This window comes from Callospermophilus lateralis, chromosome 5 (genome assembly GCF_048772815.1).
Source record: "Callospermophilus lateralis isolate mCalLat2 chromosome 5, mCalLat2.hap1, whole genome shotgun sequence".
Taxonomy (NCBI): Eukaryota; Metazoa; Chordata; class Mammalia; order Rodentia; family Sciuridae; genus Callospermophilus; species Callospermophilus lateralis.
Window position 1 is genome coordinate 108,412,656 of NC_135309.1, and position 12,058 is coordinate 108,424,713.

A 12,058-nucleotide genomic window follows, 5' to 3' on the forward strand; every position below is an offset into this window, starting at 1 on the left:
CTGGGAACGTCATTCTGCCCGGCCCAAGCGTTCTCAAGGGTACCGCCGTCCCACACTGATAACCACGTGTCTCTGTGGAGCTGAACCTATGAGATCTACCCGTCTGGCCTCAGGAAAAGGCCAGATGTGTGCTGGGGGTGGGGGCTGATGGGAGTGTCCTTTTGGAGGGATCAGGGACTCCCTCAGCAGGATGGACATCACTCTTCACTCTTTCTGTAGACCTGAGAATTCTCATCTGCTCAAAAGGGTTCTGGCTTACCACGTCCTAGGGTACCTTTCTAAATTTCCTCCCCATGTATTTTATATCTCTTCAAGGTTCATTTGGGCCCCAGACTTATCCCTGGAGTTATTTAGAGGCAAGCAGAGTGTAATATGAAGCTACTGGGGACATGGCTGGGACAACCAGCAGGTACCAGTTATGGCTCCTGGATGGTCCAGTGGGATGCAAATGTACACTCACCTTCCCAGTTGGTTTCTTCAGGTTTACTGAAGCCAAGGCAGCGCTCACACCTGGAAAGCACATGTGGACAGAGCAGTCTTGGAAAGCAGGAGTGAAGAGGAGCTGGTGGTGGCTGAGGGCTCAGGTTGATGTGAGATCAGGGAAAACTGAGCCACTCCCCGGTGGGAGTCAGATAGTGAAGGTGTGTGACCTGCGGAGCCACATGGAGCTCACCAGAGTTTAGGGGAGTGTGACTGGCACATTTGGCAGACACACAAGGGAGCAGTTACAACAGTTGGGAAATCGTGTCGCTCAGAGCAGAGGAGGAGGAAGAGCCCCGCAGTGTCGGTTGACTGTGCTGCCTGTACTTGGCCACAAGCCAGAGGTGGTTTGCTGGATCTCCCTGCCTGAGGTGCTCCTGAAATTGGAATAGAAACTTAGGTCTGCACTAAGCCATAAGCACGCCTGTAATATTTCTGCTACATAAGGTAAGGGGTAATCATTTTCTTCCAGAAGAGAGGAAGAGGAAGGAGAAAGGAAAGCAAACATCTCCCACAGATGATTGTTGTGGGCCCCTGAAGCCGGGTGCATAGCTGTTACTCACGCATACAGGATGTCTCATCTATAAATTGCATCATTCTCCCAGGAATGTCAGCTTTGAAGAATGTTTACCAAGACAAATTGCTGGGGGAGGGGAAGGGCTGGCTGCTAAAAGTATTAAATAGTCAGATTATTTTAATCTTAGATTTTAAAAAAAGCACTCCAATCTCCAGCTGGTGTCCTTGCTGGGTAAGAAGACTTGTGCTACGGAAACCGTAGTAACCCAATCTAATCTTAGTGCTTTGTCAGCATCATCACTGTGACTGGAGAGCAGTGTTAGGAAGGCCTTGGGACACAAATGCACAGGACTTTTATCCAGTGATTTATGAAAAGGGCCAGGGGTGAGCTTTTTGCTGCTAGCATTCGCTTTGTTGTTCATATAAATATCTTGGATTCAGGAAGGCTCCTTGACTTCGTGCAAAGAAAATGATAATAGATTTTAAAGGAACCTTCTGAGACAGGGAAGCAGGCAGTGAGCAGTAAGAGTCAGATGGTAACCCAGAGGCTGGGAAAATAGCTCTCCCCAAAGGCCACTTCAAAACACCTGAATTCTCTATGTGCTTGTATTCTGCCCAGTCTCTGAGGAACTCCTGATAAAATATGTATGTGGACGAGAGGTGCAAGTCTTTGACAACTTGTATTATGCAGTACTGTGGGATGGAGAGTTGTGTGATGTAAATGGCATGGGGGCTGTTTCAGGAGACCTTTCTGTGTTGATGGATGTGTTCTCCATCTGTCCTGTCCAGAGTCATAGCCAGTAGCTACCTGTGCATGCAATGTGTGACCAGTGCCAGCCACCAAGGAACTGAATACTTTAATTAACTTTATTATATTGGACAGGATAATCCATAGACAGTTCGTTTATGTAATGCTAATTGATTCCTCAGAGCATCAAGAATCACACTGGCCCTTAGTTTATACAAAAATGATTGGGTTGGAAGAATGATGTCGTGGGTGGTAATAGCTGTCTGGGAAGCTCATCCAAGCCAGTGCCCCAGACCTCCTCAGCAAATAGTTGATAGTAATCCCACTCTCTGCGGATGGTGTAGGCCTGGTGTTTTGCTCCAAGGGGAGAATCTGCAGTGGAAGGGATGGGATCTGATCCTGTTGCCGTCACAGTGGAGAATGAGAGACTCCATGCTCTGGGCAGCTAGCACAGGGAGAGGGGGAACAAAGCATTCAAGGTCACGGAAGAAAAGGAGATGGAGGACAGAACATGGGTGAATGCTGAAGGTGAGAAGGAAGAGAAGGTTCATTTGGCTCCAATCAGAGGGTCTAAATGTGATTTAGAAATCGGATCAACACTAAAAGCAAAGCCAAAATTGATAGTGGGCAACAGCAATTGCTGTACCAAGAAGGTGGGCAGTAACCATCCAGAGGGTGCAAGTGGACAGCTGTGGAACAGCAGTGGGCAGGGGGTGGGGTGATGCTTACCTGCAGTACTGGAATCCCAACTCCAAACAGGGATGCAGGAGCCCTCCATATCAGCAAAGCTTCAGGCAGCTTGATCAGTCACTGTCTTGCAAATTCCTTTTAAAAGGTTGAATCTGAAAAAAAGGAAACTGAGGCTTTGGTTGGAATTTTAAGATATCCAGTTAAAAGTTCCTCCTTGTGAAGCCACAGTGTCTCAGGCGAATTTCAGAAGCTTCTGGAAGGTGATGGTTTTATTCTTTCGGCAAGGTCTATTCCAGAGCGTGAGTGAGATTGTGAGTGACAGACCAGATGTAGTGACACTCACACTGAAGCCAATTTTTGAGCATAATTAATCACACATGGTCTGCATTGGATTAAAAGGTATGTGAAATTTCTTTGGCTAAAGTCGTATATCATGTAACTATTTGCATGGAAAAAAATGAAGGATTGGTGAAACTGACATGACAAAATGAAGAGCTGAGCGAGTGCTTTAACTTTCCCCAGGGGGAGGGTAGTAGAGGGAGACACTGGGATGGGGTAGGGATAGAATTGGCTGCCATCTCTTCACTTGAGGAGTCTCAACACCTCAAAGCTCTGGTATGAAGCAGTGACACATCTGCCGACACAGGTCTGGCTGGCAGAGAGTGGGCTTGGTGCAAGTGCCAGCAATTTTAAACAGAACATTTGGCAAAATGAGTCTTTTGGAAAAAATTTACTCTTCAAAATTATGGAAGTAATAAATACAACAGCAAAAATGAAAATTATAGAATGTATAAGAAAACATCCCTATAGTTCTTCACTCAGAGACTGCTACTATTAAATTTGTATGTGTTTTCTGCCAGTGTTTTTCCACATAGTTGTGATGATGTGGACAATAGAATTTGTGCCCTATGTTGTTCATTTACCATTATATACCACAAGTAAGCTCCATTGTGGAAGATAGCCTACCATGACAGTGTACATTTTTCTACAAAGAACATGGATTATTTTTGCAAGAAGAAAGAGAAAATGCCAATCCTCCCCACAAGAATTTATTAGCGAATCCTCCCCCCTTTAAAAGTATGTAGTATTGATTTCATAGAGTGGCCAGGTCAGCACACGCAGAAGTTCAAATCACAGATACGTCTTTAAAACTCTGGGTCCTTTCATTGGCTAGTATTGTTCATTACTTATACATAATATGTAAAAATACGTTGGGTGCTGGCACTCTGGGGGTGGGCAAAAGGGAGACAGAGGAGCCAAAGCTGAATGTGGAAGGAATCCAGACTTGATAACAAAATGAACAACAACAAAAAGCTCTTATAGAGACCAGTGAGGAAGAGAAGGAAGCAGAAACAGACAGAAACAAACACTAGGATCTGAGGTTCATATTCCTCAACCTGGAAGACAGAAACTTTTCATGACCCTAGACAAGACCCAGGGAGAGAAACAAGGCCTTCACCTTGGGAAAACACCAGCAAAGGGAAACTGGTAGAAAATGATTGGAAGAGCCAAAGGAACAGCCCCTCTAGACCCCTCTAGAACTTTAGGTATAGTATAAAATATGTTTTCAAGATCTGCATCTCCATCTCATTCAGGCCCTGGATTCTAGTGGCTGTCGGAGTAGAGACAATGCAGTCCATGGTACTAGTTTGGCAAACAACCAAATAAGTAGAACCAATTAGGTTAGTTTCCCATTTCTTCTTATATTAACAAAAAAAAATTGGAAATGGAATTAATACTGCTGAGCTACAAATGCTTATAAAGCTTGTAAAAATTGAGTTTTGAGATGGTTCCAAACAGGATCTTAGTGTGGCAGACCCTGGGTGTGTGTAAGGGAAGCTGACCCTCTATTGGCTGTTATTTAATAGCACATGTGTATCTATATTGAAATCTCAAGAGTGTTGCATGAAACATGAAGGAAAATGAAAAGGAGGAGGGAGAAGGAACCTTAGCAGAAAGCTCTTACCCTTCTGAAAATTAAGTTTTCGGCTTAATTTTTGTCAGGTCTCTCTGTATGCCCCAGGCTTTGAATGCTTCTGTGGACTTTTTTTCTTTCCTCCATTCATATTCTCTCTCTCTCTCTCTCTCTCTCTCTCTCTCTCTCTCTCTCTCTGTCTGTCTCTTTGGTGGGGGGCACCTCTCTTCCACACACTAAATGTTTACCACTGATTTTGTTTTGAAGTAAAAGTGTTGGCAATACAGAAATATTCCAAGAAGGGGATTGGGAATGTAAAGTTATTTGTGTCAATTTGGACTTAAATATTTTCCCTTTTGTTCACTTTAGTGAAATCTCATTGTGGGTGCAGAGGTTTTAGAATTTGTTTTTGGTAGGAAAAAAAATCGCTGACTTATTGGAATGCTCCTGCGTGTTATGAGCTCAATTTGATTCTCTTATCAAGCATGTTCTGCCTTTTATACTTGTGGTTTTATTGTTTGGGTAAAATTCTCATGGAATGTGAATGAAATATTTTGCTTTAAGTGAGACCATTGGAGTATCTATTGTCAAACTTTTGTCCCATAAATTATAAGAAAGAACATTCGGGGATTTTTAGATGAATTGCTGTAGATTAGGAAACATGAAGGAACAAAAACCTTATTGGAGGTGTACAGTGTATCTCACTGTCTTTTCTTCTGAGTAAAATCCCATAAAACTGTGAAATTAAAAGCCCCAAGTCTAGAATGCTCTCTGGTTTAATGACAGTTCTACTGTTCTGCTTGTTTTTTGCTCAAAAATGTAAAATAAAAAAAATAACTAAATAAAAATCAGTTATGGTTAGGAGTTGCTTATCTAGGTACTGTGCTACCCTATGGTTGTGTATTCTGCCTGCACACTGGAATTGAAGCTTTGCAATACTCAAGCCGGATCCCACATCCAGAGATGGTGGTTTACATGATCTAGAGCAGAGCATACATATTCAGAGTCCAAAAAGGGACCCAGGTGATCCTCAGAGGCTGACAAGATTGAGAACTGTGACCAGATATTTTTGGGGACCTGACTTCCTGGAGTTTCGGGTTTTTATTGTAAAGGAGAAATTTTATCTCAACTGTTTGCAAAAGTAACTAATAGAGGCCTGTTTATATTAGGTTTGCAAACCCTCAGTGATTGTCAGCATCCATATCATAGATTGTGGGAACGATGAAAACTTTAAAAAAAAAAAAGATGGAAAAAATTTCTCAACCACTTAAATAAGATGATGAAACCTTTAAATATGTACGTATAAACATGAAGATAGTAATTTGATAGTGACTGTAATTTGCTGTCACAGAATCATTTATTGGATTTTGAGGTGAACAGAGTGGGATGAAGGGTGGGCTTCATGTTGACACTGATATCGTAAGGGCATTGTTGGGATACCTGACATTTGGCATTAGTACTATCCCACCTTTAGTACATTCTAAATTGCCTTTTTCTTTCATATAACAAACTGATTTAATCTCTGAAATGTAGTTGAGGGAAGGGAAAAAATAGGGAGTCCTTTCTTTGAACTCTAATTTTTTCCTTCTCCAAAATAAGATTCTCAACCCCAAATAAGCTAGCTTAGTGAATAAGTAAATTCCATAAATTCCATCCCCAAGGAACATTTTATTTTGATGTTTCAATCAAATGGTTATATATAAATTTCAAATAAGTATAAAATCTTAAGGAAACTATACCTAACTCATATGATAGGAAACAAATGAAAAATATGAAATATATTCTGAAAATGGTGCTATAAAATGTGTTTTATAGAAAGTTGAGTGACACCCAGATATTTCTTCCCATTTTCTTATGGGAATTTCATATAGGCATATACAAAAGAATCCCCCATCTCTGAAGGATCCTTGGCAGCCAGCTTGATTGCAGGGAGTGTATTTGTGGGAGTTGAGCCTTTTTTTTTTTTTTTAATTGAGTATCCAGTGGTTAATCCCTTGGAAGGGACTTTAGGGCAATTAAGATTCTAATTAGCTTTCATGTCAGGCAATATAAGCTCTAACAGTTTATTGGGACAATTTGCTGTAACTTTTAAAGTTTGCATAATTTGGAAAACTTTCTTTTTTTTTTTTTTTTTTAATGAACCACGGCCCCTCACTTCAGGCATGGGCAAGAAAGTCAGCAGAGTTTATGCCTCACTTTATAAGACTCTGTTGAAAGAAGGAATGTAGTTGAAGGGTATGGAGAAGTGATGCGATTGGATGTCAAACAAAAATAACATCAACAACAAAAAATTAGAATAAAGATGAAGTTGAAGGCATTTAGAACTTGAGGATAAAACTTTGAGTGAGCCATGAGGATTCATCCAGGTTCTTGAGATTTGTCTGCCAATAAGGTTTCAGCTAATCTAAGATGAATTCATCTACCTCACAGGTGCCAAATGAGAGCTTTTCATTGGGATCAGCTCTAGGGAATAGAGCTAATTTCAGTATATGATATTTTAATGTCTAATTACTTCCCTCAGACTCACATGATAGCTTCACATAGTAAAAACCTGACCAAAAGGAAATGGAATTTAATGCTTGGCTGTAATCTCCGTTTCTACATAAGGGTTACAAACATTCATTTCGCATTAGTTCCACGTTGAATGAACATAAGTTCCCCTTCTTTAAAAATTTTTAATAAATTATATTTTTAAGGAAAGTTTTAGGTTTACTGTTTCAAAGATTTTCTTACTCTTCAGCTAATTTCCTTTTTCTTTTGCTGGATCCCCTACTACATTTACACTTCGTATTTTCTTAGGCTCTTTTTGTCTATGAGAGTTTCTCACACTTTCCTTGTGTTTGGCGATCTTGATAGTTTTGAGAAGTGTTTGTTGGTCATGGATTTTGTAGGATGTTCCTTAACTGGGATTTTTCTGATGTGTTTTTTTCCCATCACTGAAGTGCGACTGTAGGTTTCAGGAGGAAGGCCACATCAGTGAAGAGCTGCTTTCATCACATCCTATTGAGTCCATTCTGTCAACATTATTAATCACCATTGATGTTGACCTTGGTTACTTGGCTGTGGTAGTGTTTGTCCTTTTCTCTCCTGTAAAGTTACTCTTCATACTCCCTTTTCCACGCTGTACCCTTTGAAAGGAAGCCAAGTTATACAGCCTGCACTTAAGGAGTGGGGAGTTATCTAAATACTTCCTTGTGGGAGGAGTATCTACCTATATTATTTGGAATTATTTCACCTTTGAGACTTATATCCCCCCATTATTTATTCAGTCATTTATTTAATGTTCACATGGAACTGTGGATATTTATTTTATACTTTTGGTAAAATAAATAAATCCAATACTCTGTATTTGTTATCAAAGCATTCCAACTTTTGTAGTTGGGAATCTTTTAGTTGACTCTTATGTCCTTTTTATATATCCTCATCTGTGTGTGTGTGTGTGTGTGTGTGTGTGTGTGTGTGTGTTTAGGGTGGTGAAAATACTCTTTATGATTTGTTATTTGAGAATCCATGACACCATGCATTTGTGGAAACCCATAGAACTTTATAGCACATAGAGTAAACCTTAATCTAGGCAAATTTGAAAAATTGAAGGTTGAGACATCCCAGGACAGAATGCAGAATGTGACAAAACAATTTAACTTTATTAAAAATGTATGAAACAAACTTATTGATGGTCATTATTTTGAGGAGAAGGTACAGACCTAAGAAACTTTGAAAATGAGTGGAGCTTGTAAGAATAAAGGCAAAATAAGCTGTAGAGAAGAACTGTTGTTTGGTTATTAAGATTTTTTTCCCCCATAGGAACACAGGTTAACAACTTTGACACCACCATCCAGGTACACTGGGATGGAATAATGAAGTAAATGAGTTATGGATGGTGGGTGTCAGGTTCTTTGCTGTTGGAGTGGAGGCTTAAAGATGAGCAGGAAGAGGAGGGTAGAATGATCCATGTGGTAATGCTACCAAGCAAGGCCTGTTGTGCCCTCTGTGTAGTTCACCAACCACTGAATTTTGAAAAAGAGTTTATTTATGAGGCAGCCAAACATGAGGAGGTGGGAGCCCCAAGACTCAAATCTGCCTTCCTGAGGATAGGACAGGGTTTCTTTAGAGGGTGAAGAAAGAAATGGTTTGGCATGGGAAAAAGTGATTGGAGGTAAAGAGAAGTAATCAGTGATCTATGCATGAGTAATTCCACTTCACCGCTCCTCCTAGGATGCATGGTTAGAAACTGGCAGCATTAGCAGTGTGGAGTTTTCAGCTCTTTGATGTCCAATAGTCACCCATCAGACACTGGTGCAGGCTGAGATGAAGGGTCAGTGGTTCAGACCATTTGGAGGTACAACCAAGTTCCTGGAAAACAGCTTAGGCAACCCTTACCACTGTGACCCATACCTCAGAGGAGTTATACTTAGCAAAGCTGATGGAGCATACTGCTTAGCTCTATGACTTCTAAAATTGTTGATGAAAGCAAGCAACCAAAATCAAGGGAAACTGGAGGGTTTACTCAGGTCTCCCTCTAGTTTTAGTAATAGATTAGAGTTGTGCACATTAGTATGCACTCCTGTTTGGTTAATACAGACACAAACGGCTGCATATAGAAATATTTGTGGATGTGTAAATCCACTCAGGTGAAGATGCACACATGTATTTTCTTGCTGTCAATCGAGACTGCCTCAAACCATGACATTCCAGTCGCATATGCAAGATGGGTCTGCTCTTCTTTAAAAACCAGGACAATCTATCCCATCTTATGAGAATTTTAGCTTCAGAACTATGGTGTTAGTTTAGAGATGATGTTAAAATTAATTATTTAAATTCTTTGCTCATTTGATGGCTCACATTTGACAAATTTACATTGTGAATAACTGTATAAAAGTCTGCAGAGCACGAATCTTGTGATGATGTGCTATGAAGTTCAATGGGTTTGCACAGATGATGTTTGTGAAAAAGTCTATGGGAGTAAGACACTTCTGTTGAAGGTTTGGGGAAATTGGAATTGGAACATGATCAGGAAAAACTTAAAAATGTAATTTTAGATGTTGCTCTCTCTAAGCTCATGAATTCTTCCTACTGCGAGGAATTTCTTTCTCCTTAGGCTACTCGCCCACTGTTTCTCTGATCCTCGCTTCCCTTACCCCCAGGGCTCATTACTTCCACCATCCACACCTCCAGATGACACATCCATGTGTCCACCACCCACACCTCCTGGACAGGGACTCCTTTTCCTTTTCCTCCTTCTTCTGTCCTCTTTTATTTCCTTATTTTTTTCTTAGAACTTCCTGGTACATGGGCATGTTGCAATTTTGAAAATCAAGCTATTATAACCGAGGTCAAGATATGACCATTTTGTCTATAATGTAGAAGAGAATTATAATGAAAGGAAACTTTATAATTAATATTTAAAGTTTATTGAAAATTCTTTTAAGTTCTTTACTGTTATAATCTCCTTTGATCTTCACAATACCCCTTTGAAGGACAGACATTATGATTTCATTTTATATGTGACAACTACAGCTCAGACAGTATGAGTGACTTGGTTAGGGCTACTAAGTAAGTCAGTGTGAGATCTGCTTTATAGGTGTCTCCAAAACCCTATATATTTTCTTTTTAGTATATGGCTCCTTAAAAAAAAAAAACAAAAAAAACAGTAAGACAATAGTTCTTGCCCTTAAGGAATTTGGGGACCCATGGGAGGATAAGAAGATTTCTCAAATACTAAATGTAAATATTGCTTTGAAAAGATTGCATTTTATCCAGGTTGAAAGGCAGGTGACATGTCCTCCATCTGAAGGGGATGCAGGAAGTTTTCTATGTGGGTCTTCCAGAAAGCTGAAACTTCAAGGCCATAGCATTTGCCCTGAATGATTTTAACCTTATGGAGGTGATTTTCTCAGTAAAGGATTTCTAACTAAAGGAGGCATGGCAAGATGAAGTCATTTGCATGCTTACACTGTACTGGTTGTATGATGTCTGGTGATGAGGTGGGCCTGGGGGATATCACTGAGTTCCGCCAACTGCAATTACAATCAGTCAGACAAAGCAATTTATCTATTGAATATGAATGAGATGTAAATAACATCTTGAATCCATTTAAATGCAATTATATTAATAAAATAGGGTGGAAGAAATTTACCCTGATTACTATAGAAAACAATGAGGATAAATAACTCGTATTCAGAAGAGAGTCTTTGGTGAGCAAGAAAATGATCTGGCTTAAAAATAAAAGGCTATGCAAACAATGTTTTTGACTTCACTTTACATGTTAACTATGCATGGCAGCTAAGTGGAAATCATTTTATTCCTTTGAAAGTATGGCTATATTGCAAAGCAAATACAAATATTTTGAAGTCTCTTTATACCAGAGGTAGTTTTATAGGCATTGGTTGGGTAGTTCTAGTAGTTTTATTGTCAGAATGATTTTGGTATCAATAATCAATTGATATGTAATTGGTCAACAAGGACTGTGTGTTGGGGAAATTAGATAAGATTAATCCACATGGTATCTCAACTAATAGAAATGCTTTTTACCAAGTTCTTTCATCTCTTTCTCTGTCTGCATTGTCCTAAGGTTCTTCGATCAATGATGATGGTCAAGGGAGGAGCAGACTTCTCTGGGAAATTTTTGACCTGGGTTTACCATCTTCTAGTTTACTGACTCTAAAACTTTACTAGGCATGTGAATCTGCCTGGGATGGGGATGGTGCCCCTTGTAAGTGCAGAACTTAGAACACCCTCAGAGATCTTGATTCAACAGGACTATGGTAGGAATCTTATCATTTGCATTTTATGAATGCTCCCTCCCATGCTGATGCATCTGAGAAGTTCTGCCCCAGACTCTGCTGTCTCTACTTATTAGAGTTTCCTGACCACTTTGTCACTTTTCTGACCAACTTAGTAAACAAGATAGGAACCCTGTATTATCTTTGTTCTGTCTGCAATTTAATCAAAAACATGTCTCCTTTCCCATAGCACCAGAAAAATATAATGTTTATCACTCCTATTGCTTTAGTGAAGCAAAGATCTGCAAAAACAACCAGCACTGATTCAGGATGAGGGCTGAAGTATTTCTAATCTCTCAAAGTTTTCATCAGATAAAAATATACTGATCCAGCACTGTTATTGCAGTTTGGTGATTGTCCACAGCAATGGAGGTCCCCTTTCTTTGGTCTGCAGACATCTTGGGAGCAGCTGAGGGGCTGTGGAACTGTGCACACCCCAAGTATGGTCTGGAGCATCAAAGAACAATGTGTTTTCTCTACTCATAACTGTTGTTCTTTTTACATATGTAGATATTGTTGTAGTAAACAAAACAAATCTATTTTAAACAGAGTTATTGTAGCTTTTTGTCAAGATGTATGTTTGTAATCAGCAGACGCTATAAATACTTTAGCTGTCATGTGAAGGTTTTTCACCCACAGGTTGTGACCCATTTGTATAAATCACTCATTCACTTAACAAAATGTCTGCAATATCTCAGGAATTATATTAGGCTCTAAAACAGACACAATGTAAAAACTCTCAAGATTTTGTTATTTTCTTATTGAAGATCCATGTGAATTAAAACTCTCTCATTGGACATAAGCTTGAGAGTAATTTATAATTGTGTCCAGCTTGATTAAGGAGAATATGTAATAATTCCTCAAGTGAAAGGCCACATATTTCTTTTTATTTACTTGCAATGCTTGCAACAATATTCCAGTTTTACT

General features: G+C 39.6%; 1 protein-coding gene across 1 annotated transcript in view; it reads left to right on the forward strand.

The window, feature by feature from the left end:
* The window catches only part of Arhgef28 (Rho guanine nucleotide exchange factor 28), a 290,628-nt gene that overhangs the window by 154,774 nt on the left and 123,796 nt on the right, over positions 1-12,058 (forward strand). The window lies entirely within an intron of this gene.